Below are 16,252 nucleotides of genomic sequence, written 5' to 3'. Positions count from 1 at the left end.
TGTGCATGGAGGTTGTCAGGACAACTTAGAATTCTGAGTGTGTTTATGAACATGTCACCCAAGATGGCCACATCTATACAGTCCGAAGATTGGCCATTGTGTGGCTATAGATCGTCTTCCTTCTCCATTCGTCACTTTATGGGCACCACGTAGGCTTCCAAGTCTTGGATATTGGGAATAAGGCTTTGGTGAACACAGTGGTGCATGGATCTCTGAGCATTAGTGTTTCCAAGTTCTTTGGATATATATGCCACAGAGGAATAGCTGGATCATATGGTAGATGGATTCTGAAAATTCTAAGGCAATTCCACAGCACTTTGGGTAGTGGCTGCACCTGATTACACTCCCCCCAGCAATGCAGGAGGCTTCCCTTCTCTCCACCTCCTCTCCGAGACTTGTTGTTCCCTGTCTTCATCCCTATAGCCATTCTGACCACTGTGAGCTGCTATCTCATTGCCGTTCGTATTTGCATTGCCAAAGATTTAATGATGATGAACATGTTTTCATACAGACTGTTGGCCATCTTTTATCTTCCTGGGAGAAATATCTCTTTCCATCTTTTGCCCACGTTTTATGGGGCTCATTGTTTTTTCACTGTGGAGGCATATGAGTTCATTGGATATTTTGACTAATCACCCCTTCTCCGATGTGTGGTTTGCAAACATCCACTCGCAGTTGTTGTGCTGTCTTTGCATTGAGTCGATGGAGTCGTTGGCTGTTCGGAAGCTTCTGCGTTGGATGGAGTCCCGCTTGTTTCTTGTTTCCTTTGTTGCCCTTGCCCAGTCACACATGCTTCTTCCAAATAATCGGCTAAGCCAGATGGCAAAGAGCAAGCTGCCTGCGTTTTCTCCTAGAAGTTGCATGGTTTCAAGCCTTCCATTCAAGGCCTTAATACATTTCCAGGTGGTGTGTGTGGCTGGTGTAACATCATGGTCTACTCTCATTGTGATACATGTGGCTGTGCAGTCTTCCCAGCACCATTTCTTATCGAGACTCTCCTTTCTTTTTTTTTTTTTGAAATTTAAAGAAAAAATTTATTGAAGATCTTAAAAACAATTCCTAGAAGATTGACTTTTCCAGAAAACTGCAGCTACACAATGCATTGCGTCTATCATGTTAAAACGTGCATTAGACACAAATACAAAAACCATGAAACAAGCCACCATTCTTCAACAATCTTAGCAAAGATAGAATGCCTAAGAAACGACATGGATGACTTGCAAAGGATGGGCTCTTTACTTTAAGCACCATTTAAAAAAAAAGCACAAATGGGTGAGTGTGTTCAGTTATATAGACTGAATTGAACCTTTGGCACTAGGAATCAGAGCATTTTGTCATATAGCATTAACACATATTATAAAAGTGCGTAGTGTCAAAGGAATAGAACCACCAGCATTCAAAAGCACCTTTGTCAACTAGGCAATAAAACACTCTACAGTATGTCTCTCCATTGTCCATCATGAATACACTGGTAGTAACTTTGAAATGAAAAAAAAAAAAGGAGCTGTAACCCCTTTTATTTTCTCTGTTTAAAATCAAACAGAAAACAAACAAACATTAATTCTGTTATACACTGACATTTTCAAAGTACATCATTTGTACAAGAGAAGGACTAAGAACAAAAATGTGTTTACAGAGATCCAAACATAAGTGAGTGTCAGCGCCTCTCACACAGCTTTCCGGTGGTACTCAGGGGGAGCCACTTCATAATCGCTGGCACTAAACAAAGTTGCAGAATTCTTTGCCAGGTATTTGAGGAAATCATGAAGATAATTCAGTAATAAAGCAAGGCTCTTCTCATCCAGAGGTGTATAGGCCAACATTGCTCCAATTCGTACAAACAATCTCAGTAGATGTGGCACTCCATACACCTGAGACATGGGAGCATCAGGGTGTTCTCAAGGATTTCAGCATACTGTGGTCTCTCAAATTTGTAGAATAGCTGAGTGCCCAACATTACATTGAAGTATTCCTTTATCCCTGCCACAACTTCGTTAACAGCATACTCCTTATTGTCTGTGTTTCCTCGAGATTTCTTATAATTTGCATAATCCTCTAGAATGGAATCCACATTCTTCTTGGCAGGAAGATAAAAAAGCTGTTTTTGCCGGGTAATTAAGTCCCAGTCATCAACAAGCCATGGTTATAGTTCTTCAGGAATCTTGACTTTAACTTCAACTCTGTTCATGAATGTTTCCTCATTTTCAACAGTAGGATCTACTCGAGCCCTTTTCTTGAGAGGAGGCTGAGGTGTCTCACTGGTACTGCCACCATCTCCATTTCCAGGTGTTTTCTGCTTGTTCTTTTTTGTTTTCACTTCAACGTTTTTCTGCTGCAGCCCAGATGTCTTCTTTCCTGGAGCAGCCCCTCTCATCTTCCCCTCTGCATATTGCTCCTGATTGGCTTTTTGAAGTTCTCGCTGTTTCTGCAGATTGGTGTCCACGTATTTGAGTACTCGGCTTTCTGGAACCCATTCATCCCAATTTTTATTCCAACCACTGTAATGTATAAAATATTTCACTTGCTTGTCCTTTATGGCAACCTTTACACACTTTGCTTCATAAAGAAGAGGTCCATGAAAGCACAGCACTCGCTCACCCTCCTGGAATTTAGCCTTCGGGTCCTGCTTCGGCGCCATTTATCCGAGACTCTCCTTTCTCTGCTGTCTCCTCTTGGCTCCTTGGTCTAAAATGGGCTGTCAATATATGTGGGAGTTGACCTCTGGGCTCTCGATTCTGTTCCTTGTGTCTGTGTGCCTCTTTTTGTGGCCAGCCTTTGCCGTTTCAGTACCTAGCAGTTCGTCCTATATGTGGAAATTCGAAAATGTGGTACTTGCTGAGTTGTTCATTTTCCTCAGGATTCCTTTGGCCTTCACTGCTCCTTTGTTGCTGGATAGAAACTTTAGGATTCTCTCTTCTATTCCTGTGGGAAAGATTGCTGAAACTTCGATGGGGCTTGCGTGGAATCCAGAGATTGCTTTATCCAATATGGACGTTTCAAGTGTGTTCGTTCTTCCATTTGAAGAGCGGTGAATAGACTTCCGTTTCCTTATGTGTTCTTTAATTTCTTTCCGCAAAGCTTTCCAGTTTGTTGGTCCTTGTTTGTCTCTTCTCCTTGTAAGTGAGCTCCTACGGTACTTGAGTTTCTCCCTGCGAGCTGTTTCACTTCCAATGAAACCCTCAAGAACCATCCTTCTGGTCACTAATGGCTGGATTCTCTCTTTTGTTATGGCTCAGAGATATGCCATTGTGTTCATAAAGCCCAGTTTCCTTCTCCAATCTTCTTTCTCTATTCGTCCTTTGGCTTGATGGGCATCAGGGTGGCTTCCCAGTCTTGGATAATGGGAGTAAGGCCAGGGTGAACACAGGGGTGCACATATATCAGTGCAAAACTTCTTCGAAGGTCTTTGGATAAACCCGCCACTGAATAATAGCTGGATCATATGGTAGAATCCATCTACCATGGATGGATTCTGACATGTCTGAGGCAATTCCACACTGATTTGCATCGTGGCTGCACCAGCTTACACTCACAGCAGCACTGTAGGAGTCTTCCCATCTCTGCAGCTCCTCTCTGACACTTGTTTCCTGACTTTTTACCTATAGTCATTCAGACCACAGTGAGCTGCTATCTCACTGCCATTTGGATTTCAATTGCCCTGAGTCTTGATGATGATTAACATGTTTTCATACACCTGTTGGCCATCTCTATCTCTTCTTGGGTGAAATCTCTGTTTCCACCTACTGCCCAGGTTTTAATGGGCTTATTTTTTTTTCTCTTGTGGACACATATGAGTTCACTGCATCTTTTGGCTGTTCACCCGTTCACCGATGTGTGGTTTTCAAACATCCTCTCCCAGTGGTTGTATTGTCTTTTCATTGAGTCGATGGTTTCCTTGGCTGGGCAGAAGCTTTTGCATTTGATGTAGTCCCATTTGTTTCTTGTTTCCGTTGTTGCCCCTGCCCAAGCAGACATGCATCTTACTTATAGGAGGCTAAGACAGATGTCAAATAGCATGCTGCCTAGGTTTCCTTACAGAAGTCTCGTGGTTTGCAGTCTTACATTCAAAACTTTAATCCATTTTGTGTTGGTGTTTGTGCCTGGTGTAACATCGTTCTCTACTCTCCTTGTCTTACATGAGGCTCTGCAGTTGTCCTAGCACCGTTTATTGTAGAGAATTTCCTTTCTCCACTGTCTCCTCTTGGTTCTGTGGTCGAAAATGGGCTGTCCATGTATGTGTGCGTATACCTCTGGGCTCTCGATTGTGTTCCATGGTTCTGAGTGTCTGTTTTCATCCCAGCCTGCGCCATTTCCAATCCTATTTCTTCATCCTATATGTTGAAATGAGAAAGTGTGATACATTGAGCTTTGTTCGTTTTCCTCAGGATTCCTTTTGCCATCCGTGGTCTTTTGTTGCTGGATGTGAACTTTAGGATGCTCACTTCTATCTCTGTGAGAAATATTGCTGCAACTTTGCCTGGGACTTCATGTAATCTAGAGATTGCTTTATCCGGAGTGGAGGTTTCCAGTGTGTTAATTCTTCCATTTCAAGAGCATGGAATATCCTTCTCCTTCCTTGTGTCTTCTCCCATTTCTTTCCACAAGGTTTGCTAGTTTTTGATTTACCAAGCTTTCACCTGTTGGGGCGAGGTTATTCCTAGGTATCTAAAGCTTCTCACTGACATTTTTTTTTTGAGGTTCAATTTTCCTATTCTTTGCAACTTTTAATTTGCTTCCTTTTGACAGAAGTTTATCGCTGTTCTCACATCTGATGACAGTGCTCCTGTATTTGCTAAGGAAGAGTGGCCCTGTCTATCGTCACTTCTCATCTGCCTCTACACTCCTTCCCACGTCTGCCACAGAATGGTTTGGCCAGCGGTGAAGAGGTTTAACCCCAGTATTCCACCCTGTCAACTCCAGGCTTCCAACCCAGAATGCACGGACTTCCCCAATTCTCCACTGGCCGGCCCCTTTCATATTCCTTTGGCAGCCTGCAGTTCAGTATAATGTGACTTAAATATGCTACTTCAGCCCAAGTCTGGCACTGAGTAGACGTAGCCAGTTTGCATTTTTGGTCAACTGTGAAGTCAAACAATTTGTCAAAATTCTGTCTCTGCTGTCCAGGCAAGGTTCATGGACACAGTGTTTCTGAGCACGTTTGGAGCAGTCTCATTCTCACCCTTTCCAGGTAGCCCAGGTTTTACCTCACTGCGGTTTTTTGGTTTGTGACACTCTCTGACTTTCAAAAGTTCAAGCATAGTCTGCCTAAAGTCTGACATCTTTCCTTGTGGATTATTCAGGTTTGATTTGTGTTTGCTTTCCCTTTTCTGAGCCCATTTTGCTTTCCATAGTATAATCATCATGGTCTTTCTCAGATTTCTCCCTATGGTATGCTTTTCAGTCAGTTCTCCTTCATCCCAAGGTATTAATTTTCTATTTCTATAATCACCCTATGTTCTATAGGCCTACGTGTGAGTGCTTTTCATTGTTGGGTGTTGTCTTTGAATTTACATTGGTCACTTGTTGCAATCTTTGCCATGCTAGCCAAAGTCAAAGTGAGCTTGAGAACACGTGGTCATCTTGCTTGGTCTTACCTCCTGAGATCTTAAACTCCAAACTATAGGTAGTCATGGAAACCTCCTTCATGAACATAATGTATCTGAGACAAATTAGACGAATCTGATGAATCCGCTTCAGGGAAGGTACTTTTCTGTTTCATTCCTGGATTTGGGAAGTTTCGAACTTGACCACCGATCGTTGAACGTTCCCTTAGACTACGTGTAGATGTTGGTTTACTTTATTTCTATAGGGTGTGTTGTTTGTTTGATGTACATCCTCAGATCTGGCATGTTTATTTTTCTATAAAGATAATGGTAATGTTCTAATTTTGAGCCAACCTCCTTACATATGGTGTCAATACACGTTATCAATAATCGTTCTACTCTAAGAGATGGGGGAGAGTATTTCATTGGAGCCAAAGTGAACACACTAGCCTGGCAGTGCAGCCCTCACAAAACAACGAAGCCATCTGGAAAAGGGTGTTTCTCAGCGCACTTCTGGCGCCCTGCCAAAAAATGAGGCATACTAGAAGCACGACGGGGTTCCATTCCTTCATGGGTTCCAAGAGATGTATTGTGACACATTAGCATGTACCCAGTTGGCCTCCGTAATGCCAGGAGCTATGGAAAGTGAGACTTCTCCTCAATTAATGCTAGAGGCAAAGGAAAGGAGGCATCAATCCTTCTCTACAATGTCCTCAGGACACCATTCTTGATTTTGGATTATGATTAAGGCAGGAGAATTTGTACGTCTGATAAGCCCCAAGTCCAGCCTCTGGTTTCAAATCAAGTTTCAAGCTTGAATCAGCATGGCCTCGCCATATACTTGAGTAGATGACCATGGTCTCCACTCAGTGCTTGTCCCAGTATTATTGCTTCATCACGATGACTTCTTTCTTACCTATTTAATCAACGTCTATTCTATCTCTTCAAGTTTCAGTGCTTGGTTTCTGTTTTTAAATTCTTTTCTGGGTATCTCTCACTTGAGTATCGTATCCCAGGATAATCCTCAGACTATAAAGATGAGGGCATCTTGGGTGACACGTTCACTGTGGTGTCATAAACACCCTCAAACTTCTAAGTTGTCCCGGCGTCTTCCTTGCACACAGTGTTTCAGAGCCATCTCATACCACTCTGACACTCACCCTTTCCATTTCCTGGATTTCTTGTCGGTTTCCAACTTTATCCTTGAACGTTTAAATGTCTAGTACATTCTCTCTAGACACTGGTTTCTTTATTTTAAGTTTATCCTGGGTTTTATCTGTTACATTTTGTGGATATGGCCGAGTGTTTAGACTTTCCCCAGTGAAAGTCTTGGAGTCCCTCCCAAGTGGAAGCTGCCCAGGCAATCCTCTGACGTGCAATGATCGTGTCATCTCGTGCAGGCTGACAATTCCACCTATGCAGGTCACATCACTTTCTTCCCTCTGTATTTAGGGAAGTGTACCAGATGTGTCATAGATTCCAATATTTTCATGTTTTTTTCCTGGTGCATATCTATAAGGTATGCTCACAATTTCCACTTATTTATGATCTCTATCTGCACCATACCATGAAACCTATCTTTCCTAATGTTACTAATGTGATCCGTACGTGTCATACGAATCCATGAATCCCAGGCCGCCCACTAGTAACATGGACTCTTACACACCAGAACACATGGCTGGCCCTGAATTTTACTTTGGGACCAATTTTTTGCCTGAACTTGGGAAGAAGCTGGCCTGCTGTGATTATTCATGAAGGTAATTAGTAGTAACCTCATAGACGGTAACATTTTCCCTTGGTTCATGAGTTTAGCATGGAAGACGTTCTCTTCATAGTAGTCCTCTTAATCTATTTGAAATGGTCTACCTTTCTGTATCATCATTAAGCATTTGGAGGAAATTCACAATCCTTGGAAGTTTATTTTCTCTAATGTCTTTCAGCCTCAAAAGCTTTTTGCCACAAATCTGCATGCCTTTTTGGATTTTTTCTTTCCCTCTGGGAAACTCACATCCAAAGTGAAGGCTGCTATCCAAAGCTAGAATGCTCAGTGGCCCCAGTGCAATTCTCTCCCCCAATGTATTGCCATAGAAGAGTATTGATTATGTGTTTTGACACCATAATGAGGAAGTTGGCTGAAAATTACAACATTACACTTATATTTAATGACAAATAAACATGCCAGAGCAGAGGATGTAAATCAAACAACTAACAAATCCTACAGAAATAAAGTAAACCAGTATCTAGACATAATCTACCCGAACGATCAGGGATCCGGACTCAAGTTCGAGCCTTCCAAAATTCAGAAAAGAGACATAAAAATATCTTACCTGGAGAGAGGAATTCATCAGATTTGTCTAATTTGTCTCAGAAACATTATGTCCATAAGGTGGTTGCCAGGACAACCTAGAATTTGGAGTTTCTGATCTCAGAATGTCAAACCAACAAACATGACCACGTGTTCTCAGTGCTCGGTTGGACCTAGGCTAGCTTAGCAAAGATTCCTTCAAGTGAACGATTGAAATTCAAAGACAATACCCAACAATCAGGAAATCACTCATACATCAGGCTGGAGAACACATGGTGATGAAAGAAATACAAAATTTATAACTTGAATGAAGGAGAATGGACTGATAAGCATATCGATGGGAGATAGCTGAGAAAGCCCATGACGATTGATGTGGATTAAGGCTGCCCCAGTTCGAAAAGCCCAAGGTTACCTGGCCTACATGCCAAACTACATGACGCGGTGAATCATTTTTTGGTATGAATTAGAGGTGCCCCAGTGAGAGAAGCCCAGGTCATGCTCACCTACATGCCTATCTATATGGCCAGATTCGTATCTAATGTTATCCGACCACACAATAACCAGACCCCAACTGAACTGGAATCATTTCATGACATTTAACATCATCTTTTCTTTTTCCAGCAAAAGTAAGTCACGTAACTATGCTTATAAAATTAGCACTTACCCTGTACTGAGGGCAGCAGCAGGAGCTGTGACTGCCCATGGGTCCTGTCCCCATGCAGCAACTCTTTAGTGCCCATGGGTCCTGTCCGCATGCCTGCAGCTCTTCACTACCCATAGCTCCTGTCCCCATGCTATCCTGTACCGTTCTCTAAATAAAAGAGCATCACTGCCAGACCTTGAGAGTCCAACAAATCTTTCTTTTGACTCTTCAGTTCGCCAACCCCGCATCATATCTTGTGGCCCGTACGGGGATTTTGCTTCATCGGTTTGTGAGATGACTTCTGGTAAATGCCCTTTCCTTCCTTGTGCCTCTCTCCTTTTCGAGGATGGATCTAAATTCACTTCTCCATCAGGAACTTTCTTGGATAGCTGTATGAATCCACGTTTGCTGCCCATGGCTACTCTGTGGGGCAAATCATGGCATTCGGCTTGAAGAGAATCAGTACCTTAAGCCTAAGGGTGATGTAGAATGAATTAATCCGTTCCTTCCTGACTCTATCTCTAATATATAAATTTTACTTGGGCACGGGTTGGCCACTTAAGTCATTAGGATGGTTGGGAATCTGCAAGACTCCCATGGAAGGTTTCTTTTCCTCAGGCTGTATTGAGATACCTCCCATGGCACCTGACCATGCTCTGAACTGTGTGAATGTCCCAATTGGGACTCCAGTTCAAGGAAAGTAAGAAAGTCTAACCTTTGGTTGAGTATGGAAAACCCTTCTCGGAGAATGCCTCCAACACGCAATTGGGTAAAATGTCCCCCAATGCGGCGGAAAATTCCTCACTATTTTTCTCAATCCTGTTCTCTCTTAAACTTCTCCTTTTCTCTCAGGGACAATTCACCAGGCATCTATTGCTGCCAGGCAGAATAGGAAAGATGTTCACCAGGCACCTGTTACTGCCAGGCATCCGAGGGAAGGTACACAAGGGATGCAATGCTGGTGGACTCCCCCATCACCCATTGCTATAGGAACCCCACATTAGGAATGACAGGTGGGATGCTGCCCTAGGTTCACAGGGGATTGTCAAGGTAATGGACGTGTCTCTTTCATCTTTGTTAGAGTTACACGGGCCATTTTCATCTCCTTTTGAGCTTTGCAACCGGAAAACAGAAGAATCGTTGAAGAGTCAAGGCCTCCATGCCTGGGAGCCCCAACTTTGGCTTTCTACCCTGATCACCAGGGCAACACCAAGTAGGGTGCCCTTTTTTGGCAGATGACTGATTGAGGATTTTAGTCACCTACTGAGTTGGCTATGAGGGTAGCAGACCTGTGATTTATTCTGTGAACTGTCGTGCTAGGGTAGTGTGCCCCAGCACGGGAACTGTTGTGTGACTCTTATCTTGATAACCCTCTGGGAGTGGCCATGAGGGTGAGGTCTGGTGTCTTCTTTTGCTTTCTTTGCTTTGCTCATCATGTAATCTGTTGTCACCAAGTCGAGCTTAAGTTCAGGCTGAACCTGACCAGAACCTGGACCTTCTGTAAAATCGAAAAACTTGAAAACACTTTGCAAGGGACTTAACTCTCAACCCGGCTGCTGGGAGCCCTGACCTCCAGCCAGTTCCCGGCTTCTGTGGGCACTGCACCCTTTTCCAGTCCACTGTCAGTCAGACACTGGCTTTACTACCATGGGGAATGCCGTATGCATCCCCAGAGACTCACCACTCAAAATCCTTCTAACTAATTAGAAACACTTTCAATTGTATGGGTGATGCCCCAGAAACTCCAACTAGGAGAAAATCTGCGATTTTTCTCTGTGCCTTTCTGGTGCAGTTGGACAGGTGGATCAACCTAAAAGGACCGTCAAGTTACAGTGCAGTTTCTGGGAAATAAAGAGCAACTGTCCTTACAAAATCCTTGCAAGACTGGAAAGACAGCTCTAGAGGCAGTTCAGATTCCACCTAGTTCCTTTATCATGAAAAAGATTATCATCCTCCCTCTCCAGGAACTACTGTCCAGTCTATCACTCATTCTTAAGACTGAAAAACAAAAAAGGAGGGGAAAGGTTAAATGAACATAAGTGTGTCTTTGCCAAAAGTCTAGCATCTTGAGGGTCTTCTCCATAAGTATTAGTAAAAAGGCTCAAAACAAAGTTTGGATTCATAACTTGTGAGCTCAATATTATTGTTCCTGACTCATAGCAGTAGTTTTTAAAAGGATGGTTGTACAGTCTCTCTGTAGGTGTGTCTATGTGTATGTTATAGGTGTGATACTTTTATCCTGGATGCTATGGCCAAAATTAAGATTTCTGTTTAGTTGGCTTAAAGTAAGTGCTTTACTAAATTCTAAATGTAGTAGAAATTAACTCAGTGCCTTTCAAAGTAAACGAGATGTGAATTAACCTATGTTAAATGAAAACTTGTTTAAGTTTGTTGGTTTGATTGAAAATAGTCTTCTTGTCAGAGTTGTCGGTATTTGCATAGTATGCAGGCATTCATCCTGGGTTTACTAGTCACATAAGTTCACGTTGTCTGTTAAATTTGTCAGCAAAATAATAGCTGTAAACGATGACCAGTTTTTTCAAATGCCTCATGAGGTTTCCGTAGGTAATCTGAACATAATTGTCGGAAAAAAATGGTTTAAATACATAAAACTCACAATAACTTTTACAGTCTGTATACTTGGGGAAAAAAACAGCTTCGAAATTCTTTTTGGTAACAATATTGAGTTTTGCCAAGTTAAGTTAAATGATAAAAATCTGAATACCTGGGTCATTTTTGGATAGGATGAAACACTGAAACATTATTAATAAACATAGCTAAGTTATCTGATTTTGGCTTCTTAGTGAAGAGGCTAAAAGCGTTTGGGTGTATTAAGAAGCATGCCTTGTGTTTTGTTGTAAAGTACCACGTTTCTAAATTTATGAAGTGTTTAGAATGCTGATATAAAAGACAATTCATAATTGTTTACATTTTTAGTGTTTACTAGGTCTGTTAAGGTTTAAATGTTCTAATTAACCTATGGAATTAAAGCTACTGGAAATTAATAAGTAAAAGAGCTGTGTATTCAAGGAAGTTAAAATGGATGTTTTCAGTAAAAAAGGTATAAAGAATGGAAATATTTTTGTTTGATAGGTTAAGAAACATAAATTTGTCCTGATGTACTAGAAAGGAAAAAGAAAGACTTTGGGACAAAGTTGTAGAATGCTTGTGAAGGAGAAATTCTGAAAGGAGTTTTATGCCTACTCAAGTAGACTAAAGTAAGTTCAATTAAGTGCATGAGTTTGAATGTTAAAAATAAGTAGGTGCAGAAATTCAAATTTGGTTTTCTCTGAAAGGATACTTTTTCTTGAACTTTGGATATGCTCTTGATAAAGAGGTTATAAAAGCTATTCCTTTGAGTAATTCTACCTAAGAGACAAATCTGTTTTGTGAAAATAATGAGTGAGGTCACTCTTAAGATTTTTCACTCTTTCTGTTATCACTTTGAATAGATAGCTGAGCATTGTTTCACAGTGAGTGTTGTTTCCTATTTGAAGAAGCACTTTAAAAACTTTTGATATGTTTTGACAAGTTTCTCCCTGAAAAATATTCAAATCCTGAATGAAGGCTTTCTTTTGACCTGGTAGACAGAAGAAAAATTACTCTGAGGATTTTCAGAGGCCCCCTGAGTCTTCTCAAAGAAATTTTCTCTCTCTTCCTATAAGGAGGAAAATACCAAACTAGCTAGGCTTATTTGGTCTATTAAATTACATGGAAAACATTGGGAAATAAGTGAAGATAGACTTTCTTAGGTGGTATTAGATGGGTAAATGTTATTAATATAGATGTCTTAAAATTATATGGCATTCTTAAGATTCTGATCTGTCCTGGTTATCAGTCATAAGTCCAATTATTATCTGGAAGTGTTATATGTCACAGAAGTAGCCAAGTTTCTTTGGCAATTGCCCTTTGGAGTCCTTTGTCCATTTGCAGATAGCTGTTGTTTTACTCTGATGCTTTTTTCTTTTGCAAATCTCTTTCATCCTCCAAGAAATTCTTGGAAAGGATTCTGACACAGAGGTTCTAAACTACACGTTTCTGACAAACTTTCAGATTGTAAAACTGAGCTGAGTAAGAAATTACAGAATTCTAACAGAAACTAAGTTCATCAATCTGCTGACAGAAGATTCAGCTCAAGAGTTGATTATACAGGACTGTGTGAACTGATGAGGATGATTATAATTTTTTAGGACATCTGTTTGAAATATTGTTGAGTTTTGATGTGTTGTTTTGTTTTCTCACAATGAAGGAAACTAACTTTGACTTACAGCCGTTTGGTGAAATTATGCCTTTATGAGAAAAACTGAAACATTTATCTTTTTCTCCCTACCTTATCCCTCTGGAATTGGGAAACCCTTTGTGACCGAGTATGGTTATGTAGTGGCAATATTTGCATAAGTTCCATAAGAATCTGTTCTCCTTATAACAGGACACATTGGTTATATTACCAAGGCTTTGACTGGAATGTCATATTTGAAACACACAGGCTCAGATATGACAAGACAGCATTTCAGGAACAAAGATTGGACTGTCTGGAATACAGCCACTTGGAAACATGGGCCTGGTACCTTGTTTACAGAGATTCTGGCAATGTTACCCAGTAAGTAAGGAAGCTTGCTTATCTGACAGGTGTAAGGAACTCCGAATATTTTGGGGGACCTCAAAGAGAACACCACTCAAATTTGTAGGTACTTCAGGCCAAATCTGATGGCAAGTCCTTGGCTTGGCTTTTCTAGACTCTAGAGGCCTTCACAGTTGAATCTGAGATTCCTCATAAAAAAGTCCAGCAAAGCAGATTTAAAAAAGCCTGTATAAGCAATTACTATTCTTGCTCCTCTTATGTAAATAATTGGAGCAAGTTGTATTGAAGCTACACTTTATCTGCAAACCAGTTCATCCTAATTTGGCTATCTTTTGTAAAAATGAGGGTGATTTATAGAGAAAAAATACGTTTATGTAGAAGCTATAGTAGGTATTCCTGGATATTAGATTCTAGCTGTTTTCTTTTGCAAGATTCATCTATTGCTAATCATAATGTCTCCTTGTGGCCATCTATCTCTGACACCTGGGAGTTCCCTGGCCACCATCAAACATTTTCCTTCAATACTACTGCCCGAATACTAAATAGATTTGCTTTGTCACGGGTGGATCCTAAACAACATGTTCCAAATTTAAAGTCCCCAGCTTATCAAGACACAGGATGGACCATATCAAATTTGGAATGAATATATTTGGTTCACTCCTACTAGTGGTCAACCCAGTAAAAGATCACTCTCTGTTGGGAACAAACCAATCACACCTGTGATACATGGCCTAATAGCACTCGACATATAGGGAAAATTCCCTGTTATTTGTGTTCTCGTATCATAGCCTTAAGAAAATACTGACTGGTCTGGGACTGACTGGGATAGACGGCCCAGCACGTTTTGGTTCGCCCCTAATGGTGCTCAGTGTTGATGTGGGTCCAATTTATGGCCTTGGCTGCCACCTGGATGGATTGGATGATGCACCCTAGGCTTTGTCTGCATGCAAGGTAGAACTACATTTAATATATCTCCTCCTGCTAACCTACCCAACTGCAACAGCGCTGGACCAGCTGTGTCTTCCACTGGTATTTCCATCTTTACTCAATTATCCTTCACCAATTAGGAATTGAAAATGCTGTCTTGCACATGGAAGTCCTAATCAAATTCAGTAGGAAGGCATTAAATGAGGCACAACATAGCATTTCGCTGCTCAATTTAGAAGTATCCCAAATGTGTAAGGCAGTCCTCCAAATCCATATGGCACTGGATGTCTTGACAGCAGTACAAGGGGCCACCTGTGCCATTATAAAAACTGAATGTTTTGCCTATATTCTTGACTACCATCAAAATATTTCTGGCTTCCTACCCCAGCCACCAAATTAAATCCATGTCTGACCAACCCTAACTCTAAACGATTGGTTGAACTCCCAGTCAGTACCAGGTTTCTGCACTACTTCAAAACCTTATTCATTGGGTTAAACATACTGCTTGTATTTCTACTTGTAGTTTGTTGTCTGTTTCGTTGTTTGTCTTCTGCATGCCACAATATTTCATCTCTTGGAGCACATCTCGTCAAATGATTCTCTCCTCTCCAGGGGCTCTGTATAACTTAGCCTTGGACTCCACAGGTGAAGACTTCTGGTCCACTGAGCTTCTACCTGTGCCTATGGCCCCATTTAGGGACACCTCTACAACATTGTACAGCCAGAAGTATTTACAGAAGAGTGAACATCGTCCATATCCCCAAATATTTCCGGTCCAAATGGGTTCGAGGGGGGTTATGTCGTGGATTGAGGCTGCTCCAGCTAGAAAAGCCCAAGGTCACCTGGCCTACATTCCAATCTATATGACCCGGTGGATTTTTTGTTGATATGAATTAGGGCTGTCCCATGGAGAGCATCTCAGGGCATACTAACCTACATGGTAATATATATGGGCAGATTCGTATCTAAAGTTATGTGACCGCACAATAACCAGACCCCATCTGCACTGAAATCATTTAAAGACATTGAACATCATCCTTTCTTTTTCCAGTAAAAACAAGTCATGTACCCATGCCTTATAAAATTATCACTAACCCTCAACTGAGGGATGCAGCAGGAGCTCTGACTGCTCATGGGTCCCATCCCCAGGGAGCAGCAGCAGCTCTTCACTGCCCATGGGTCCTGTCCCCATGCCATCCCGTACTATTCTCTAAATAAAAGAGCACCAATGCCAGACCTTGAGAGTCCAAGAAATCTTATATTGGAGTGTTCAGCTCGCCAAGCCCATATCAACAATTATACCATGGAAAAGAGAAAACGGTCACAGAAATTGGAAGGCACACAGAAATCACATCTGAATAATCCACAATGAAACAATTAAGTTTTAGTCATACTCTGAACGTTCGAAAGTCAGAGAAAGTCACATCCACAAAAACTGGAGCAAATGTCATACTTAGGCTAATTGGTAAAGGTGAGTTATCACACTGCTAACATCGGGCTCTGAAAACCTGTGTCAATGAAGTGTGCCAGGACAGCAGAGACAGAATTCTGGCAAATCTTCTGACATCACAGTGGAGAAGAAAAATAAACTGGCCTCATCTACACAGTGCCACATTTGGCCCAAGTAGCCCATTCAAGTCACATTCCACTCAACTGCAGGTTGCCAATGGAACATGAAAGGTGCCGGCCAGTGGTGTAGTGGTGAACACTGCATGTTGTGGTCAGCAGCCCCGGGCAGGCCATGCGGAATCCTGGGGGTGAACCTCATCACAGCTGGTCCAGCCATTCTGGGGCAGGCGTCTGAGGTAGTGTAGAGGCAGATGGGAAGCAACGTCAGACAGCGTCAATCTTCCTCAGAAAGTACAGCATCATCGCCAGCAGATGTGAGCACAGCCATGAACATCTGCCAAAACAAAACCAATGAAAAGTTGCATAGGATAGAAAAACTGAACCTCAGAAAGAAAAAACATGCACGTAAGAACAATACGATTTCTAGGAATTAGCTTAGACAAACAGGTGCAAGCAATGGAAACCGAAAACTAGCAAAGCTTTGGCGAAAGCAATTGCAGAAGACACAAGCAAACGGAAGGGTATTCCATGCTCTAGGAATGTAAGAACTAAAACAACTGAAATGGCCATAAAGGATAAATCAATCTCTAGATTCCATGCAATCCCAGTCAAAGTTGCAGCAATCTTTCCCACAGAAATAGAAGAGAGAATCCTAAAGTCTCTATACAGCAACAAGAACCCTG

At 41.6% G+C, this 16,252-nt stretch overlaps 1 pseudogene; it reads right to left on the bottom strand.

The window, feature by feature from the left end:
* Positions 1-1,370: 1,370 nt before the first annotated feature.
* LOC139045515 (mortality factor 4-like protein 1 pseudogene) lies at positions 1,371-2,648 on the bottom strand (annotated as a pseudogene).
* Positions 2,649-16,252: the final 13,604 nt, after the last annotated feature.

Source organism: Equus asinus, chromosome 1, assembly GCF_041296235.1.
Source record: "Equus asinus isolate D_3611 breed Donkey chromosome 1, EquAss-T2T_v2, whole genome shotgun sequence".
In the NCBI taxonomy this organism is placed as follows: domain Eukaryota; kingdom Metazoa; phylum Chordata; class Mammalia; order Perissodactyla; family Equidae; genus Equus; species Equus asinus.
The sequence above is the reverse complement of the archived record's forward strand: the minus strand, read 5'-3'. Positions and strand labels throughout refer to the sequence as shown.